We start from the raw sequence: 21,746 nt of genomic DNA on the forward strand, positions 1-21,746 counted from the left end.
TTCCAATCCAATACCAGTAGGTTGAACGAGACAAATGTTGACTCCTTTCAAAATGTCCAACAGCTTGAACAAGTTACAGAAATACGAACTTTATAATACTTTTACATCAGATTCCTACACAAAATAGTGCGACATTACAAAATCCTATCCTGTTTTTCTCAAATGCATTTCAGAGGGCTGATTCCCAGCATTCCTTTTTGAAGATTTCTACACTATTGATAAGGCGAATATAGCACATTTTGAAAGAGATGTGTTCTTAAATCAAACCTAGAGAACCACAATGACGGTATCATTCAGATAGTACAAATGTTTTTTGTATATTAGTATGGAAATTGTGAAATAAAAGATTTCTCATGCTGATTTTCAACAGTCGATCTGCAATCATGAAATATAAGCTTTTGCTTGGAGGCCTCAAAGGTACTGATCTAATTTTCTTTTTTAGAATTATTCACAGATCGTATGATATGCTTTGTACAAATCAACTATGCTGTTAGATCAAAATTGATTAAAAAGTGACTATCTCAATTTCAGGACATATAGAAGAGGAAGGAGAAGAAGCTCATGTTTCAAATGCGGAGAGGCAACAACTGTTCTTTATTTTCACCTCTATTAATTATACATATTTTTATAATGTATATATTTATATTTTCCGATAAAAATACATAGACATATAGCGATATATAGGGAGATACATACATATAAGTTGATACGTACAAGTTTATAAGTAAATGAGATGTTTTTCCAATTAATACTTCTAAGAACTGAATGGAAAAAAATCGTAAAGTTTAGATAAGTCCCACTGAGCTTTGTACTTAGATCCCTGTTTTCAGAGTCCAGATTGACAAGCATAACACCATCAACCCACCTGTACCAGGTTGAGCTTTCCATTTTGGCAGAAGAGATTGCATTCACGGGGGAATCTTATCTTTTATTGCAAAATCTTATCTCACATAAAAAGTACTGTTCAACAGAGTCATAGCGTTACTTGAGTCCTTTGTGCAACATCCTTCCCTAACATAGTTCAATAGGCAAAAGTTGAACAGAATAGAAAAGTTATGTAATTCTGTTTGTCTTTGACTGTAGAAAATAAAAAATGTGAAATGTCCACATTGCTGCAGCAATTTGCTCCCCTGTCACATGGGAGGTTCCATGGTGTAATGGTTAGCACTTTGGACTTTGAATCTAAGGATCCGAGTTCAAATCTCGGTGGGACCACTTTCGTGACTTATGACCAAATCTTTTTCTGTCAAGTGTATTCATAAATATCATAAATCTAACACGGGTAGAGTGAAACATTAATTTATTGATTGTATTTTTAAAGTCTATTTGATGTGAGCAAATGATAGAACTTTTAGAAAACATGGAAATAAAATGGCTCAAAATAATGAGATATTTTGTGAGCTGACTCTGTTTTCTCAACTCATCACAAGAAGCTGATGCAAGATATTACTTGTTTAAATCGTACTGTTATTGATAAGGGGAACAAGGAACTTTTTAAATTGGAAAGCCTTCATTAAAAGAAAACTTGAGGAATCAAATTGTGTATTTTGGGGACAGAAGAGATGAACTTTTAAATAACAATCTTGAAATTAAGACACACAGATATTTACACTCTGTTTTTCTAAAGTAGATCCATAACCACAAAGTAGAATCTTTCGAAAGACATGTCAAATGTATTAATCTGAATTCCTCTTTCAAAGAAATTCACAATTAAATGCACTGTGTAAGTTAAGAATGTTGTCAGATAAGAAATCAGCAAAATTAACTATCTTATTACTGATCATAAAGATGAGAAAGGAAAAGAACCTCTTGCTTAAATTGTGGATGGGAAAGAACAGTTTTTAGTTTTCAGCTTCAGTACTTATGTTTATGAATTTTTCATTTCTTTATATTGTATTATCGCTATCTAGATGGATATAGCCATCTGTACATAGATACATACTTATACGTTGATAAGTTTCAGTATAAAACTTTGACGTTATGTTTTTCCAAGTCCAAATTCTAAGAAATTAGTGAAATATTAAATCTCATAATTCAAGCTGGTCCCACCGAGATTTGAACTCGGATCGCTGGATTCAGAGTCCAGAGTGCTAACCATTACACCATGGAACCCTGCCATACATGAGGGATTTTTCCATTGAGACAAAAGAGAGCGCATCAGTGCAGGGGCTTTTCTTACATTGATGAAAAGATAACTCAGTTGAATGCTCATAGTGTAAAGAGCTACAATGTGATTTGATTCTTTTCAGCTACATTCTCCATAACAGTGTTAAATGTGCAAACGTTTATCAGGACATGCAATTTACAAAATAATGATCATATTTGACTGAAGAATATTAAAACATTCTACATTTCCAAACTACTACATCCATTTCTCTGTCTCTCACATGGGTGGCTCCAAAGAGCAACGGTTGGCACTTTGGACTTTGCATGCAAAGGTACCAGTCCAATTCTTTGAGGTACTATTTTACTAATCTCAACCTTTTACATTTCTGTCATCTTTTGTTATTGATAGCTCCAATCCAATACCAGTAGGTTGAACGAGACAAATGTTGACTCCTTTCAAAATGTCCAACAGCTTGAACAAGTTACAGAAATACGAACTTTATAATACTTTTACATCAGATTCCTACACAAAATAGTGCGACATTACAAAATCCTATCCTGTTTTTCTCAAATGCATTTCAGAGGGCTGATTCCCAGCATTCCTTTTTGAAGATTTCTACACTATTGATAAGGCGAATATAGCACATTTTGAAAGAGATGTGTTCTTAAATCAAACCTAGAGAACCACAATGACGGTATCATTCAGATAGTACAAATGTTTTTTGTATATTAGTATGGAAATTGTGAAATAAAACATTTCTCATGCTGATTTTCAACAGTCGATCTGCAATCATGAAATATAAGCTTTTGCTTGGAGGCCTCAAAGGTACTGATCTAATTTTCTTTTTTTAGAATTATTCACAGATCGTATGATATGCTTTGTACAAATCAACTATGCTGTTAGATCAAAATTGATTAAAAAGTGACTATCTCAATTTCAGGACATATAGAAGAGGAAGGAGAAGAAGCTCATGTTTCAAATGCGGAGAGGCAACAACTGTTCTTTATTTTCACCTCTATTAATTATACATATTTTTATAATGTATATATTTATATTTTCCGATAAAAATACATAGACATATAGCGATATATAGGGAGATACATACATATAAGTTGATACGTACAAGTTTATAAGTAAATGAGATGTTTTTCCAATTAATACTTCTAAGAACTGAATGGAAAAAAATCGTAAAGTTTAGATAAGTCCCACTGAGCTTTGTACTTAGATCCCTGTTTTCAGAGTCCAGATTGACAAGCATAACACCATCAACCCACCTGTACCAGGTTGAGCTTTCCATTTTGGCAGAAGAGATTGCATTCACGGGGGAATCTTATCTTTTATTGCAAAATCTTATCTCACATAAAAAGTACTGTTCAACAGAGTCATAGCGTTACTTGAGTCCTTTGTGCAACATCCTTCCCTAACATAGTTCAATAGGCAAAAGTTGAACAGAATAGAAAAGTTATGTAATTCTGTTTGTCTTTGACTGTAGAAAATAAAAAATGTGAAATGTCCACATTGCTGCAGCAATTTGCTCCCCTGTCACATGGGAGGTTCCATGGTGTAATGGTTAGCACTTTGGACTTTGAATCCAAGGATCGGAGTTCAAATCTCGGTGGGACCACTTTCGTGACTTATGACCAAATCTTTTTCTGTCAAGTGTATTCATAAATATCATAAATCTAACACAGGTAGAGTGAAACATTAATTTATTGATTGTATTTTTAAAGTCTATTTGATGTGAGCAAATGATAGAACTTTTAGAAAACATGGAAATAAAATGGCTCAAAATAATGAGACATTTTGTGAGCTGACTCTGTTTTCTCAACTCATCACAAGAAGCTGATGCAAGATATTACTTGTTTAAATCGTACTGTTATTGATAAGGGGAACAAGGAACTTTTTAAATTGGAAAGCCTTCATTAAAAGAAAACTTGAGGAATCAAATTGTGTATTTTGGGGACAGAAGAGATGAACTTTTAAATAACAATCTTGAAATTAAGACACACAGATATTTACACTCTGTTTTTCTAAAGTAGATCCATAACCACAAAGTAGAATCTTTCGAAAGACATGTCAAATGTATTAATCTGAATTCCTCTTTCAAAGAAATTCACAATTAAATGCACTGTGTAAGTTAAGAATGTTGTCAGATAAGAAATCAGCAAAATTAACTATCTTATTACTGATCATAAAGATGAGAAAGGAAAAGAACCTCTTGCATAAATTGTGGATGGGAAAGAACAGTTTTTAGTTTTCAGCTTCAGTACTTATGTTTATGAATAATTCATTTCTTTATATTGTATTATCGCTATCTAGATGGATATAGCCATCTGTACATAGATACATACTTATACGTTGATAAGTTTCAGTATAAAACTTTGACGTTATGTTTTTCCAAGTCCAAATTCTAAGAAATTAGTGAAATATTAAATCTCATAATTCAAGCAGGTCCCACCGAGATTTGACCTCGGATCACTGGATTCAGAGTCCAGAGTGCTAACCATTACACCATGGAACCCTGCCATGCATGAAGGATTTTTCCATTGAGACAAAAGAGAGCGCATCAGTGCAGGGGCTTTTCTTACATTGATGAAAAGATAACTCAGTTGAATGCTCATAGTGTAAAGAGCTACAATGTGATTTGATTCTTTTCAGCTACATTCTCCATAACAGTGTTAAATGTGCAAACGTTTATCAGGACATGCAATTTACAAAATAATGATCATATTTGACTGAAGAATATTAAAACATTCTACATTTCCAAACTACTACATCCATTTCGCTGTCTCTCACATGGGTGGCTCCAAAGAGCAACGGTTGGCACTTTGGACTTTGCATGCAAAGGTACCAGTCCAATTCTTTGAGGTACTATTTTACTAATCTCAACCTTTTACATTTCTGTCATCTTTTGTTATTGATAGTTCCAATCCAATACCAGTAGGTTGAACGAGACAAATGTTGACTCCTTTCAAAATGTCCAACAGCTTGAACAAGTTACAGAAATACGAACTTTATAATACTTTTACATCAGATTCCTACACAAAATAGTGCGACATTACAAAATCCTATCCTGTTTTTCTCAAATGCATTTCAGAGGGCTGATTCCCAGCATTCCTTTTTGAAGATTTCTACACTATTGATAAGGCGAATATAGCACATTTTGAAAGAGATGTGTTCTTAAATCAAACCTAGAGAACCACAATGACGGTATCATTCAGATAGTACAAATGTTTTTTGTATATTAGTATGGAAATTGTGAAATAAAACATTTCTCATGCTGATTTTCAACAGTCGATCTGCAATCATGAAATATAAGCTTTTGCTTGGAGGCCTCAAAGGTACTGATCTAATTTTCTTTTTTAGAATTATTCACAGATCGTATGATATGCTTTGTACAAATCAACTATGCTGTTAGATCAAAATTGATTAAAAAGTGACTATCTCAATTTCAGGACATATAGAAGAGGAAGGAGAAGAAGCTCATGTTTCAAATGCGGAGAGGCAACAACTGTTCTTTATTTTCACCTCTATTAATTATACATATTTTTATAATGTATATATTTATATTTTCCGATAAAAATACATAGACATATAGCGATATATAGGGAGATACATACATATAAGTTGATACGTACAAGTTTATAAGTAAATGAGATGTTTTTCCAATTAATACTTCTAAGAACTGAATGGAAAAAAATCGTAAAGTTTAGATAAGTCCCACTGAGCTTTGTACTTAGATCCCTGTTTTCAGAGTCCAGATTGACAAGCATAACACCATCAACCCACCTGTACCAGGTTGAGCTTTCCATTTTGGCAGAAGAGATTGCATTCACGGGGGAATCTTATCTTTTATTGCAAAATCTTATCTCACATAAAAAGTACTGTTCAACAGAGTCATAGCGTTACTTGAGTCCTTTGTGCAACATCCTTCCCTAACATAGTTCAATAGGCAAAAGTTGAACAGAATAGAAAAGTTATGTAATTCTGTTTGTCTTTGACTGTAGAAAATAAAAAATGTGAAATGTCCACATTGCTGCAGCAATTTGCTCCCCTGTCACATGGGAGGTTCCATGGTGTAATGGTTAGCACTTTGGACTTTGAATCTAAGGATCCGAGTTCAAATCTCGGTGGGACCACTTTCGTGACTTATGACCAAATCTTTTTCTGTCAAGTGTATTCATAAATATCATAAATCTAACACGGGTAGAGTGAAACATTAATTTATTGATTGTATTTTTAAAGTCTATTTGATGTGAGCAAATGATAGAACTTTTAGAAAACATGGAAATAAAATGGCTCAAAATAATGAGATATTTTGTGAGCTGACTCTGTTTTCTCAACTCATCACAAGAAGCTGATGCAAGATATTACTTGTTTAAATCGTACTGTTATTGATAAGGGGAACAAGGAACTTTTTAAATTGGAAAGCCTTCATTAAAAGAAAACTTGAGGAATCAAATTGTGTATTTTGGGGACAGAAGAGATGAACTTTTAAATAACAATCTTGAAATTAAGACACACAGATATTTACACTCTGTTTTTCTAAAGTAGATCCATAACCACAAAGTAGAATCTTTCGAAAGACATGTCAAATGTATTAATCTGAATTCCTCTTTCAAAGAAATTCACAATTAAATGCACTGTGTAAGTTAAGAATGTTGTCAGATAAGAAATCAGCAAAATTAACTATCTTATTACTGATCATAAAGATGAGAAAGGAAAAGAACCTCTTGCATAAATTGTGGATGGGAAAGAACAGTTTTTAGTTTTCAGCTTCAGTACTTATGTTTATGAATAATTCATTTCTTTATATTGTATTATCGCTATCTAGATGGATATAGCCATCTGTACATAGATACATACTTATACGTTGATAAGTTTCAGTATAAAACTTTGACGTTATGTTTTTCCAAGTCCAAATTCTAAGAAATTAGTGAAATATTAAATCTCATAATTCAAGCAGGTCCCACCGAGATTTGACCTCGGATCACTGGATTCAGAGTCCAGAGTGCTAACCATTACACCATGGAACCCTGCCATGCATGAAGGATTTTTCCATTGAGACAAAAGAGAGCGCATCAGTGCAGGGGCTTTTCTTACATTGATGAAAAGATAACTCAGTTGAATGCTCATAGTGTAAAGAGCTACAATGTGATTTGATTCTTTTCAGCTACATTCTCCATAACAGTGTTAAATGTGCAAACGTTTATCAGGACATGCAATTTACAAAATAATGATCATATTTGACTGAAGAATATTAAAACATTCTACATTTCCAAACTACTACATCCATTTCGCTGTCTCTCACATGGGTGGCTCCAAAGAGCAACGGTTGGCACTTTGGACTTTGCATGCAAAGGTACCAGTCCAATTCTTTGAGGTACTATTTTACTAATCTCAACCTTTTACATTTCTGTCATCTTTTGTTATTGATAGTTCCAATCCAATACCAGTAGGTTGAACGAGACAAATGTTGACTCCTTTCAAAATGTCCAACAGCTTGAACAAGTTACAGAAATACGAACTTTATAATACTTTTACATCAGATTCCTACACAAAATAGTGCGACATTACAAAATCCTATCCTGTTTTTCTCAAATGCATTTCAGAGGGCTGATTCCCAGCATTCCTTTTTGAAGATTTCTACACTATTGATAAGGCGAATATAGCACATTTTGAAAGAGATGTGTTCTTAAATCAAACCTAGAGAACCACAATGACGGTATCATTCAGATAGTACAAATGTTTTTTGTATATTAGTATGGAAATTGTGAAATAAAACATTTCTCATGCTGATTTTCAACAGTCGATCTGCAATCATGAAATATAAGCTTTTGCTTGGAGGCCTCAAAGGTACTGATCTAATTTTCTTTTTTAGAATTATTCACAGATCGTATGATATGCTTTGTACAAATCAACTATGCTGTTAGATCAAAATTGATTAAAAAGTGACTATCTCAATTTCAGGACATATAGAAGAGGAAGGAGAAGAAGCTCATGTTTCAAATGCGGAGAGGCAACAACTGTTCTTTATTTTCACCTCTATTAATTATACATATTTTTATAATGTATATATTTATATTTTCCGATAAAAATACATAGACATATAGCGATATATAGGGAGATACATACATATAAGTTGATACGTACAAGTTTATAAGTAAATGAGATGTTTTTCCAATTAATACTTCTAAGAACTGAATGGAAAAAAATCGTAAAGTTTAGATAAGTCCCACTGAGCTTTGTACTTAGATCCCTGTTTTCAGAGTCCAGATTGACAAGCATAACACCATCAACCCACCTGTACCAGGTTGAGCTTTCCATTTTGGCAGAAGAGATTGCATTCACGGGGGAATCTTATCTTTTATTGCAAAATCTTATCTCACATAAAAAGTACTGTTCAACAGAGTCATAGCGTTACTTGAGTCCTTTGTGCAACATCCTTCCCTAACATAGTTCAATAGGCAAAAGTTGAACAGAATAGAAAAGTTATGTAATTCTGTTTGTCTTTGACTGTAGAAAATAAAAAATGTGAAATGTCCACATTGCTGCAGCAATTTGCTCCCCTGTCACATGGGAGGTTCCATGGTGTAATGGTTAGCACTTTGGACTTTGAATCCAAGGATCGGAGTTCAAATCTCGGTGGGACCACTTTCGTGACTTATGACCAAATCTTTTTCTGTCAAGTGTATTCATAAATATCATAAATCTAACACGGGTAGAGTGAAACATTAATTTATTGATTGTATTTTTAAAGTCTATTTGATGTGAGCAAATGATAGAACTTTTAGAAAACATGGAAATAAAATGGCTCAAAATAATGAGACATTTTGTGAGCTGACTCTGTTTTCTCAACTCATCACAAGAAGCTGATGCAAGATATTACTTGTTTAAATCGTACTGTTATTGATAAGGGGAACAAGGAACTTTTTAAATTGGAAAGCCTTCATTAAAAGAAAACTTGAGGAATCAAATTGTGTATTTTGGGGACAGAAGAGATGAACTTTTAAATAACAATCTTGAAATTAAGACACACAGATATTTACACTCTGTTTTTCTAAAGTAGATCCATAACCACAAAGTAGAATCTTTCGAAAGACATGTCAAATGTATTAATCTGAATTCCTCTTTCAAAGAAATTCACAATTAAATGCACTGTGTAAGTTAAGAATGTTGTCAGATAAGAAATCAGCAAAATTAACTATCTTATTACTGATCATAAAGATGAGAAAGGAAAAGAACCTCTTGCATAAATTGTGGATGGGAAAGAACAGTTTTTAGTTTTCAGCTTCAGTACTTATGTTTATGAATAATTCATTTCTTTATATTGTATTATCGCTATCTAGATGGATATAGCCATCTGTACATAGATACATACTTATACGTTGATAAGTTTCAGTATAAAACTTTGACGTTATGTTTTTCCAAGTCCAAATTCTAAGAAATTAGTGAAATATTAAATCTCATAATTCAAGCAGGTCCCACCGAGATTTGACCTCGGATCACTGGATTCAGAGTCCAGAGTGCTAACCATTACACCATGGAACCCTGCCATGCATGAAGGATTTTTCCATTGAGACAAAAGAGAGCGCATCAGTGCAGGGGCTTTTCTTACATTGATGAAAAGATAACTCAGTTGAATGCTCATAGTGTAAAGAGCTACAATGTGATTTGATTCTTTTCAGCTACATTCTCCATAACAGTGTTAAATGTGCAAACGTTTATCAGGACATGCAATTTACAAAATAATGATCATATTTGACTGAAGAATATTAAAACATTCTACATTTCCAAACTACTACATCCATTTCGCTGTCTCTCACATGGGTGGCTCCAAAGAGCAACGGTTGGCACTTTGGACTTTGCATGCAAAGGTACCAGTCCAATTCTTTGAGGTACTATTTTACTAATCTCAACCTTTTACATTTCTGTCATCTTTTGTTATTGATAGTTCCAATCCAATACCAGTAGGTTGAACGAGACAAATGTTGACTCCTTTCAAAATGTCCAACAGCTTGAACAAGTTACAGAAATACGAACTTTATAATACTTTTACATCAGATTCCTACACAAAATAGTGCGACATTACAAAATCCTATCCTGTTTTTCTCAAATGCATTTCAGAGGGCTGATTCCCAGCATTCCTTTTTGAAGATTTCTACACTATTGATAAGGCGAATATAGCACATTTTGAAAGAGATGTGTTCTTAAATCAAACCTAGAGAACCACAATGACGGTATCATTCAGATAGTACAAATGTTTTTTGTATATTAGTATGGAAATTGTGAAATAAAAGATTTCTCATGCTGATTTTCAACAGTCGATCTGCAATCATGAAATATAAGCTTTTGCTTGGAGGCCTCAAAGGTACTGATCTAATTTTCTTTTTTAGAATTATTCACAGATCGTATGATATGCTTTGTACAAATCAACTATGCTGTTAGATCAAAATTGATTAAAAAGTGACTATCTCAATTTCAGGACATATAGAAGAGGAAGGAGAAGAAGCTCATGTTTCAAATGCGGAGAGGCAACAACTGTTCTTTATTTTCACCTCTATTAATTATACATATTTTTATAATGTATATATTTATATTTTCCGATAAAAATACATAGACATATAGCGATATATAGGGAGATACATACATATAAGTTGATACGTACAAGTTTATAAGTAAATGAGATGTTTTTCCAATTAATACTTCTAAGAACTGAATGGAAAAAAATCGTAAAGTTTAGATAAGTCCCACTGAGCTTTGTACTTAGATCCCTGTTTTCAGAGTCCAGATTGACAAGCATAACACCATCAACCCACCTGTACCAGGTTGAGCTTTCCATTTTGGCAGAAGAGATTGCATTCACGGGGGAATCTTATCTTTTATTGCAAAATCTTATCTCACATAAAAAGTACTGTTCAACAGAGTCATAGCGTTACTTGAGTCCTTTGTGCAACATCCTTCCCTAACATAGTTCAATAGGCAAAAGTTGAACAGAATAGAAAAGTTATGTAATTCTGTTTGTCTTTGACTGTAGAAAATAAAAAATGTGAAATGTCCACATTGCTGCAGCAATTTGCTCCCCTGTCACATGGGAGGTTCCATGGTGTAATGGTTAGCACTTTGGACTTTGAATCTAAGGATCCGAGTTCAAATCTCGGTGGGACCACTTTCGTGACTTATGACCAAATCTTTTTCTGTCAAGTGTATTCATAAATATCATAAATCTAACACGGGTAGAGTGAAACATTAATTTATTGATTGTATTTTTAAAGTCTATTTGATGTGAGCAAATGATAGAACTTTTAGAAAACATGGAAATAAAATGGCTCAAAATAATGAGATATTTTGTGAGCTGACTCTGTTTTCTCAACTCATCACAAGAAGCTGATGCAAGATATTACTTGTTTAAATCGTACTGTTATTGATAAGGGGAACAAGGAACTTTTTAAATTGGAAAGCCTTCATTAAAAGAAAACTTGAGGAATCAAATTGTGTATTTTGGGGACAGAAGAGATGAACTTTTAAATAACAATCTTGAAATTAAGACACACAGATATTTACACTCTGTTTTTCTAAAGTAGATCCATAACCACAAAGTAGAATCTTTCGAAAGACATGTCAAATGTATTAATCTGAATTCCTCTTTCAAAGAAATTCACAATTAAATGCACTGTGTAAGTTAAGAATGTTGTCAGATAAGAAATCAGCAAAATTAACTATCTTATTACTGATCATAAAGATGAGAAAGGAAAAGAACCTCTTGCTTAAATTGTGGATGGGAAAGAACAGTTTTTAGTTTTCAGCTTCAGTACTTATGTTTATGAATTTTTCATTTCTTTATATTGTATTATCGCTATCTAGATGGATATAGCCATCTGTACATAGATACATACTTATACGTTGATAAGTTTCAGTATAAAACTTTGACGTTATGTTTTTCCAAGTCCAAATTCTAAGAAATTAGTGAAATATTAAATCTCATAATTCAAGCTGGTCCCACCGAGATTTGAACTCGGATCGCTGGATTCAGAGTCCAGAGTGCTAACCATTACACCATGGAACCCTGCCATACATGAGGGATTTTTCCATTGAGACAAAAGAGAGCGCATCAGTGCAGGGGCTTTTCTTACATTGATGAAAAGATAACTCAGTTGAATGCTCATAGTGTAAAGAGCTACAATGTGATTTGATTCTTTTCAGCTACATTCTCCATAACAGTGTTAAATGTGCAAACGTTTATCAGGACATGCAATTTACAAAATAATGATCATATTTGACTGAAGAATATTAAAACATTCTACATTTCCAAACTACTACATCCATTTCTCTGTCTCTCACATGGGTGGCTCCAAAGAGCAACGGTTGGCACTTTGGACTTTGCATGCAAAGGTACCAGTCCAATTCTTTGAGGTACTATTTTACTAATCTCAACCTTTTACATTTCTGTCATCTTTTGTTATTGATAGCTCCAATCCAATACCAGTAGGTTGAACGAGACAAATGTTGACTCCTTTCAAAATGTCCAACAGCTTGAACAAGTTACAGAAATACGAACTTTATAATACTTTTACATCAGATTCCTACACAAAATAGTGCGACATTACAAAATCCTATCCTGTTTTTCTCAAATGCATTTCAGAGGGCTGATTCCCAGCATTCCTTTTTGAAGATTTCTACACTATTGATAAGGCGAATATAGCACATTTTGAAAGAGATGTGTTCTTAAATCAAACCTAGAGAACCACAATGACGGTATCATTCAGATAGTACAAATGTTTTTTGTATATTAGTATGGAAATTGTGAAATAAAACATTTCTCATGCTGATTTTCAACAGTCGATCTGCAATCATGAAATATAAGCTTTTGCTTGGAGGCCTCAAAGGTACTGATCTAATTTTCTTTTTTTAGAATTATTCACAGATCGTATGATATGCTTTGTACAAATCAACTATGCTGTTAGATCAAAATTGATTAAAAAGTGACTATCTCAATTTCAGGACATATAGAAGAGGAAGGAGAAGAAGCTCATGTTTCAAATGCGGAGAGGCAACAACTGTTCTTTATTTTCACCTCTATTAATTATACATATTTTTATAATGTATATATTTATATTTTCCGATAAAAATACATAGACATATAGCGATATATAGGGAGATACATACATATAAGTTGATACGTACAAGTTTATAAGTAAATGAGATGTTTTTCCAATTAATACTTCTAAGAACTGAATGGAAAAAAATCGTAAAGTTTAGATAAGTCCCACTGAGCTTTGTACTTAGATCCCTGTTTTCAGAGTCCAGATTGACAAGCATAACACCATCAACCCACCTGTACCAGGTTGAGCTTTCCATTTTGGCAGAAGAGATTGCATTCACGGGGGAATCTTATCTTTTATTGCAAAATCTTATCTCACATAAAAAGTACTGTTCAACAGAGTCATAGCGTTACTTGAGTCCTTTGTGCAACATCCTTCCCTAACATAGTTCAATAGGCAAAAGTTGAACAGAATAGAAAAGTTATGTAATTCTGTTTGTCTTTGACTGTAGAAAATAAAAAATGTGAAATGTCCACATTGCTGCAGCAATTTGCTCCCCTGTCACATGGGAGGTTCCATGGTGTAATGGTTAGCACTTTGGACTTTGAATCCAAGGATCGGAGTTCAAATCTCGGTGGGACCACTTTCGTGACTTATGACCAAATCTTTTTCTGTCAAGTGTATTCATAAATATCATAAATCTAACACAGGTAGAGTGAAACATTAATTTATTGATTGTATTTTTAAAGTCTATTTGATGTGAGCAAATGATAGAACTTTTAGAAAACATGGAAATAAAATGGCTCAAAATAATGAGACATTTTGTGAGCTGACTCTGTTTTCTCAACTCATCACAAGAAGCTGATGCAAGATATTACTTGTTTAAATCGTACTGTTATTGATAAGGGGAACAAGGAACTTTTTAAATTGGAAAGCCTTCATTAAAAGAAAACTTGAGGAATCAAATTGTGTATTTTGGGGACAGAAGAGATGAACTTTTAAATAACAATCTTGAAATTAAGACACACAGATATTTACACTCTGTTTTTCTAAAGTAGATCCATAACCACAAAGTAGAATCTTTCGAAAGACATGTCAAATGTATTAATCTGAATTCCTCTTTCAAAGAAATTCACAATTAAATGCACTGTGTAAGTTAAGAATGTTGTCAGATAAGAAATCAGCAAAATTAACTATCTTATTACTGATCATAAAGATGAGAAAGGAAAAGAACCTCTTGCATAAATTGTGGATGGGAAAGAACAGTTTTTAGTTTTCAGCTTCAGTACTTATGTTTATGAATAATTCATTTCTTTATATTGTATTATCGCTATCTAGATGGATATAGCCATCTGTACATAGATACATACTTATACGTTGATAAGTTTCAGTATAAAACTTTGACGTTATGTTTTTCCAAGTCCAAATTCTAAGAAATTAGTGAAATATTAAATCTCATAATTCAAGCAGGTCCCACCGAGATTTGACCTCGGATCACTGGATTCAGAGTCCAGAGTGCTAACCATTACACCATGGAACCCTGCCATGCATGAAGGATTTTTCCATTGAGACAAAAGAGAGCGCATCAGTGCAGGGGCTTTTCTTACATTGATGAAAAGATAACTCAGTTGAATGCTCATAGTGTAAAGAGCTACAATGTGATTTGATTCTTTTCAGCTACATTCTCCATAACAGTGTTAAATGTGCAAACGTTTATCAGGACATGCAATTTACAAAATAATGATCATATTTGACTGAAGAATATTAAAACATTCTACATTTCCAAACTACTACATCCATTTCGCTGTCTCTCACATGGGTGGCTCCAAAGAGCAACGGTTGGCACTTTGGACTTTGCATGCAAAGGTACCAGTCCAATTCTTTGAGGTACTATTTTACTAATCTCAACCTTTTACATTTCTGTCATCTTTTGTTATTGATAGTTCCAATCCAATACCAGTAGGTTGAACGAGACAAATGTTGACTCCTTTCAAAATGTCCAACAGCTTGAACAAGTTACAGAAATACGAACTTTATAATACTTTTACATCAGATTCCTACACAAAATAGTGCGACATTACAAAATCCTATCCTGTTTTTCTCAAATGCATTTCAGAGGGCTGATTCCCAGCATTCCTTTTTGAAGATTTCTACACTATTGATAAGGCGAATATAGCACATTTTGAAAGAGATGTGTTCTTAAATCAAACCTAGAGAACCACAATGACGGTATCATTCAGATAGTACAAATGTTTTTTGTATATTAGTATGGAAATTGTGAAATAAAACATTTCTCATGCTGATTTTCAACAGTCGATCTGCAATCATGAAATATAAGCTTTTGCTTGGAGGCCTCAAAGGTACTGATCTAATTTTCTTTTTTAGAATTATTCACAGATCGTATGATATGCTTTGTACAAATCAACTATGCTGTTAGATCAAAATTGATTAAAAAGTGACTATCTCAATTTCAGGACATATAGAAGAGGAAGGAGAAGAAGCTCATGTTTCAAATGCGGAGAGGCAACAACTGTTCTTTATTTTCACCTCTATTAATTATACATATTTTTATAATGTATATATTTATATTTTCCGATAAAAATACATAGACATATAGCGATATATAGGGAGATACATACATATAAGTTGATACGTACAAGTTTATAAGTAAATGAGATGTTTTTCCAATTAATACTTCTAAGAACTGAATGGAAAAAAATCGTAAAGTTTAGATAAGTCCCACTGAGCTTTGTACTTAGATCCCTGTTTTCAGAGTCCAGATTGACAAGCATAACACCATCAACCCACCTGTACCAGGTTGAGCTTTCCATTTTGGCAGAAGAGATTGCATTCACGGGGGAATCTTATCTTTTATTGCAAAATCTTATCTCACATAAAAAGTACTGTTCAACAGAGTCATAGCGTTACTTGAGTCCTTTGTGCAACATCCTTCCCTAACATAGTTCAATAGGCAAAAGTTGAACAGAATAGAAAAGTTATGTAATTCTGTTTGTCTTTGACTGTAGAAAATAAAAAATGTGAAATGTCCACATTGCTGCAGCAATTTGCTCCCCTGTCACATGGGAGGTTCCATGGTGTAATGGTTAGCACTTTGGACTTTGAATCTAAGGATCCGAGTTCAAATCTCGGTGGGACCACTTTCGTGACTTATGACCAAATCTTTTTCTGTCAAGTGTATTCATAAATATCATAAATCTAACACGGGTAGAGTGAAACATTAATTTATTGATTGTATTTTTAAAGTCTATTTGATGTGAGCAAATGATAGAACTTTTAGAAAACATGGAAATAAAATGGCTCAAAATAATGAGATATTTTGTGAGCTGACTCTGTTTTCTCAACTCATCACAAGAAGCTGATGCAAGATATTACTTGTTTAAATCGTACTGTTATTGATAAGGGGAACAAGGAACTTTTTAAATTGGAAAGCCTTCATTAAAAGAAAACTTGAGGAATCAAATTGTGTATTTTGGGGACAGAAGAGATGAACTTTTAAATAACAATCTTGAAATTAAGACACACAGATATTTACACTCTGTTTTTCTAAAGTAGATCCATAACCACAAAGTAGAATCTTTCGAAAGACATGTCAAATGTATTAATCTGAATTCCTCTTTCAAAGAAATTCACAATTAAATGCACTGTGTAAGTTAAGAATGTTGTCAGATAAGAAATCAGCAAAATTAACTATCTTATTACTGATCATAAAGATGAGAAAGGAAAAGAACCTCTTGCTTAAATTGTGGATGGGAAAGAACAGTTTTTAGTTTTCAGCTTCAGTACTTATGTTTATGAATTTTTCATTTCTTTATATTGTATTATCGCTATCTAGATGGATATAGCCATCTGTACATAGATACATACTTATACGTTGATAAGTTTCAGTATAAAACTTTGACGTTATGTTTTTCCAAGTCCAAATTCTAAGAAATTAGTGAAATATTAAATCTCATAATTCAAGCAGGTCCCACCGAGATTTGAACTCGGATCGCTGGATTCAGAGTCCAGAGTGCTAACCATTACACCATGGAACCCTGCCATACATGAGGGATTTTTCCATTGAGACAAAAGAGAGCGCATCAGTGCAGGGGCTTTTCTTACATTGATGAAAAGATAACTCAGTTGAATGCTCATAGTGTAAAGAGCTACAATGTGATTTGATTCTTTTCAGCTACATTCTCCATAACAGTGTTAAATGTGCAAACGTTTATCAGGACATGCAATTTACAAAATAATGATCATATTTGACTGAAGAATATTAAAACATTCTACATTTCCAAACTACTACATCCATTTCTCTGTCTCTCACATGGGTGGCTCCAAAGAGCAACGGTTGGCACTTTGGACTTTGCATGCAAAGGTACCAGTCCAATTCTTTGAGGTACTATTTTACTAATCTCAACCTTTTACATTTCTGTCATCTTTTGTTATTGATAGCTCCAATCCAATACCAGTAGGTTGAACGAGACAAATGTTGACTCCTTTCAAAATGTCCAACAGCTTGAACAAGTTACAGAAATACGAACTTTATAATACTTTTACATCAGATTCCTACACAAAATAGTGCGACATTACAAAATCCTATCCTGTTTTTCTCAAATGCATTTCAGAGGGCTGATTCCCAGCATTCCTTTTTGAAGATTTCTACACTATTGATAAGGCGAATATAGCACATTTTGAAAGAGATGTGTTCTTAAATCAAACCTAGAGAACCACAATGACGGTATCATTCAGATAGTACAAATGTTTTTTGTATATTAGTATGGAAATTGTGAAATAAAACATTTCTCATGCTGATTTTCAACAGTCGATCTGCAATCATGAAATATAAGCTTTTGCTTGGAGGCCTCAAAGGTACTGATCTAATTTTCTTTTTTTAGAATTATTCACAGATCGTATGATATGCTTTGTACAAATCAACTATGCTGTTAGATCAAAATTGATTAAAAAGTGACTATCTCAATTTCAGGACATATAGAAGAGGAAGGAGAAGAAGCTCATGTTTCAAATGCGGAGAGGCAACAACTGTTCTTTATTTTCACCTCTATTAATTATACATATTTTTATAATGTATATATTTATATTTTCCGATAAAAATACATAGACATATAGCGATATATAGGGAGATACATACATATAAGTTGATACGTACAAGTTTATAAGTAAATGAGATGTTTTTCCAATTAATACTTCTAAGAACTGAATGGAAAAAAAAACGTAAAGTTTAGATAAGTCCCACTGCGCTTTGTACTTAGATCCCTGTTTTCAGAGTCCAGATTGACAAGCATAACACCATCAACCCACCTGTACCAGGTTGAGCTTTCCATTTTGGCAGAAGAGATTGCATTCACGGGGGAATCTTATCTTTTATTGCAAAATCTTATCTCACATAAAAAGTACTGTTCAACAGAGTCATAGCGTTACTTGAGTCCTTTGTGCAACATCCTTCCCTAACATAGTTCAATAGGCAAAAGTTGAACAGAATAGAAAAGTTATGTAATTCTGTTTGTCTTTGACTGTAGAAAATAAAAAATGTGAAATGTCCACATTGCTGCAGCAATTTGCTCCCCTGTCACATGGGAGGTTCCATGGTGTAATGGTTAGCACTTTGGACTTTGAATCCAAGGATCCGAGTTCAAATCTCGGTGGGACCACTTTCGTGACTTATGACCAAATCTTTTTCTGTCAAGTGTATTCATAAATATCATAAATCTAACACGGGTAGAGTGAAACATTAATTTATTGATTGTATTTTTAAAGTCTATTTGATGTGAGCAAATGATAGAACTTTTAGAAAACATGGAAATAAAATGGCTCAAAATAATGAGACATTTTGTGAGCTGACTCTGTTTTCTCAACTCATCACAAGAAGCTGATGCAAGATATTACTTGTATAAATCGTACTGTTATTGATAAGGGGAACAAGGAACTTTTTAAATTGGAAAGCCTTCATTAAAAGAAAACTTGAGGAATCAAATTGTGTATTTTGGGGACAGAAGAGATGAACTTTTAAATAACAATCTTGAAATTAAGACACACAGATATTTACACTCTGTTTTTCTAAAGTAGATCCATAACCACAAAGTAGAATCTTTCGAAAGACATGTCAAATGTATTAATCTGAATTCCTCTTTCAAAGAAATTCACAATTAAATGCACTGTGTAAGTTAAGAATGTTGTCAGATAAGAAATCAGCAAAATTAACTATCTTATTACTGATCATAAAGATGAGAAAGGAAAAGAACCTCTTGCATAAATTGTGGATGGGAAAGAACAGTTTTTAGTTTTCAGCTTCAGTACTTATGTTTATGAATAATTCATTTCTTTATATTGTATTATCGCTATCTAGATAGATATAGCCATCTGTACATAGATACATACTTATACGTTGATAAGTTTCAGTATAAAACTTTGACGTTATGTTTTTCCAAGTCCAAATTCTAAGAAATTAGTGAAATATTAAATCTCATAATTCAAGCAGGTCCCACCGAGATTTGACCTCGGATCACTGGATTCAGAGTCCAGAGTGCTAACCATTACACCATGGAACCCTGCCATGCATGAAGGATTTTTCCATTGAGACAAAAGAGAGCGCATCAGTGCAGGGGCTTTTCTTACATTGATGAAAAGATAACTCAGTTGAATGCTCATAGTGTAAAGAGCTACAATGTGATTTGATTCTTTTCAGCTACATTCTCCATAACAGTGTTAAATGTGCAAACGTTTATCAGGACATGCAATTTACAAAATAATGATCATATTTGACTGAAGAATATTAAAACATTCTACATTTCCAAACTACTACATCCATTTCGCTGTCTCTCACATGGGTGGCTCCAAAGAGCAACGGTTGGCACTTTGGACTTTGCATGCAAAGGTACCAGTCCAATTCTTTGAGGTACTATTTTACTAATCTCAACCTTTTACATTTCTGTCATCTTTTGTTATTGATAGTTCCAATCCAATACCAGTAGGTTGAACGAGACAAATGTTGACTCCTTTCAAAATGTCCAACAGCTTGAACAAGTTACAGAAATACGAACTTTATAATACTTTTACATCAGATTCCTACACAAAATAGTGCGACATTACAAAATCCTATCCTGTTTTTCTCAAATGCATTTCAGAGGGCTGATTCCCAGCATTCCTTTTTGAAGATTTCTACACTATTGATAAGGCGAATATAGCACATTTTGAAAGAGATGTGTTCTTAAATCAAACCTAGAGAACCACAATGACGGTATCATTCAGATAGTACAAATGTTTTTTGTATATTAGTATGGAAATTGTGAAATAAAACATTTCTCATGCTGATTTTCAACAGTCGATCTGCAATCATGAAATATAAGCTTTTGCTTGGAGGCCTCAAAGGTACTGATCTAATTTTCTTTTTTAGAATTATTCACAGATCGTATGATATGCTTTGTACAAATCAACTATGCTGTTAGATCAAAATTGATTAAAAAGTGACTATCTCAATTTCAGGACATATAGAAGAGGAAGGAGAAGAAGCTCATGTTTCAAATGCGGAGAGGCAACAACTGTTCTTTATTTTCACCTCTATTAATTATACATATTTTTATAATGTATATATTTATATTTTCCGATAAAAATACATAGACATATAGCGATATATAGGGAGATACATACATATAAGTTGATACGTACAAGTTTATAAGTAAATGAGATGTTTTTCCAATTAATACTTCTAAGAACTGAATGGAAAAAAATCGTAAAGTTTAGATAAGTCCCACTGAGCTTTGTACTTAGATCCCTGTTTTCAGAGTCCAGATTGACAAGCATAACACCATCAACCCACCTGTACCAGGTTGAGCTTTCCATTTTGGCAGAAGAGATTGCATTCACGGGGGAATCTTATCTTTTATTGCAAAATCTTATCTCACATAAAAAGTACTGTTCAACAGAGTCATAGCGTTACTTGAGTCCTTTGTGCAACATCCTTCCCTAACATAGTTCAATAGGCAAAAGTTGAACAGAATAGAAAAGTTATGTAATTCTGTTTGTCTTTGACTGTAGAAAATAAAAAATGTGAAATGTCCACATTGCTGCAGCAATTTGCTCCCCTGTCACATGGGAGGTTCCATGGTGTAATGGTTAGCACTTTGGACTTTGAATCTAAGGATCCGAGTTCAAATCTCGGTGGGACCACTTTCGTGACTTATGACCAAATCTTTTTCTGTCAAGTGTATTCATAAATATCATAAATCTAACACGGGTAGAGTGAAACATTAATTTATTGATTGTATTTTTAAAGTCTATTTGATGTGAGCAAATGATAGAACTTTTAGAAAACATGGAAATAAAATGGCTCAAAATAATGAGATATTTTGTGAGCTGACTCTGTTTTCTCAACTCATCACAAGAAGCTGATGCAAGATATTACTTGTTTAAATCGTACTGTTATTGATAAGGGGAACAAGGAACTTTTTAAATTGGAAAGCCTTCATTAAAAGAAAACTTGAGGAATCAAATTGTGTATTTTGGGGACAGAAGAGATGAACTTTTAAATAACAATCTTGAAATTAAGACACACAGATATTTACACTCTGTTTTTC

General features: G+C 33.3%; 9 non-coding genes across 9 annotated transcripts; 6 read left to right on the forward strand and 3 right to left on the reverse strand.

The window, feature by feature from the left end:
• The first annotated feature begins 1,143 nt into the window (after window positions 1-1,143).
• On the forward strand, window positions 1,144-1,215 carry TRNAQ-UUG (transfer RNA glutamine (anticodon UUG)). The gene has a single exon. It is a non-coding gene; the product is annotated as a tRNA-Gln (tRNA).
• Window positions 1,216-2,040: 825 nt separating this feature from the next.
• TRNAQ-CUG (transfer RNA glutamine (anticodon CUG)) lies at window positions 2,041-2,112 on the reverse strand. The gene has a single exon. It is a non-coding gene; the product is annotated as a tRNA-Gln (tRNA).
• A 4,062-nt stretch (window positions 2,113-6,174) lies between these two features.
• TRNAQ-UUG (transfer RNA glutamine (anticodon UUG)) lies at window positions 6,175-6,246 on the forward strand. The gene has a single exon. It is a non-coding gene; the product is annotated as a tRNA-Gln (tRNA).
• A 4,958-nt stretch (window positions 6,247-11,204) lies between these two features.
• Window positions 11,205-11,276, forward strand: TRNAQ-UUG (transfer RNA glutamine (anticodon UUG)). The gene has a single exon. It is a non-coding gene; the product is annotated as a tRNA-Gln (tRNA).
• Window positions 11,277-12,101: 825 nt separating this feature from the next.
• TRNAQ-CUG (transfer RNA glutamine (anticodon CUG)) lies at window positions 12,102-12,173 on the reverse strand. The gene has a single exon. It is a non-coding gene; the product is annotated as a tRNA-Gln (tRNA).
• Window positions 12,174-16,235: 4,062 nt separating this feature from the next.
• On the forward strand, window positions 16,236-16,307 carry TRNAQ-UUG (transfer RNA glutamine (anticodon UUG)). Its single transcript has one exon. It is a non-coding gene; the product is annotated as a tRNA-Gln (tRNA).
• An 825-nt stretch (window positions 16,308-17,132) lies between these two features.
• Window positions 17,133-17,204, reverse strand: TRNAQ-CUG (transfer RNA glutamine (anticodon CUG)). The gene has a single exon. It is a non-coding gene; the product is annotated as a tRNA-Gln (tRNA).
• A 1,548-nt stretch (window positions 17,205-18,752) lies between these two features.
• Window positions 18,753-18,824, forward strand: TRNAQ-UUG (transfer RNA glutamine (anticodon UUG)). The gene has a single exon. It is a non-coding gene; the product is annotated as a tRNA-Gln (tRNA).
• A 2,443-nt stretch (window positions 18,825-21,267) lies between these two features.
• On the forward strand, window positions 21,268-21,339 carry TRNAQ-UUG (transfer RNA glutamine (anticodon UUG)). The gene has a single exon. It is a non-coding gene; the product is annotated as a tRNA-Gln (tRNA).
• Window positions 21,340-21,746: the final 407 nt, after the last annotated feature.

This window comes from Lissotriton vulgaris, chromosome 4_1 (genome assembly GCF_964263255.1).
Source record: "Lissotriton vulgaris chromosome 4_1, aLisVul1.2, whole genome shotgun sequence".
Classification (NCBI taxonomy): Eukaryota; Metazoa; Chordata; class Amphibia; order Caudata; family Salamandridae; genus Lissotriton; species Lissotriton vulgaris.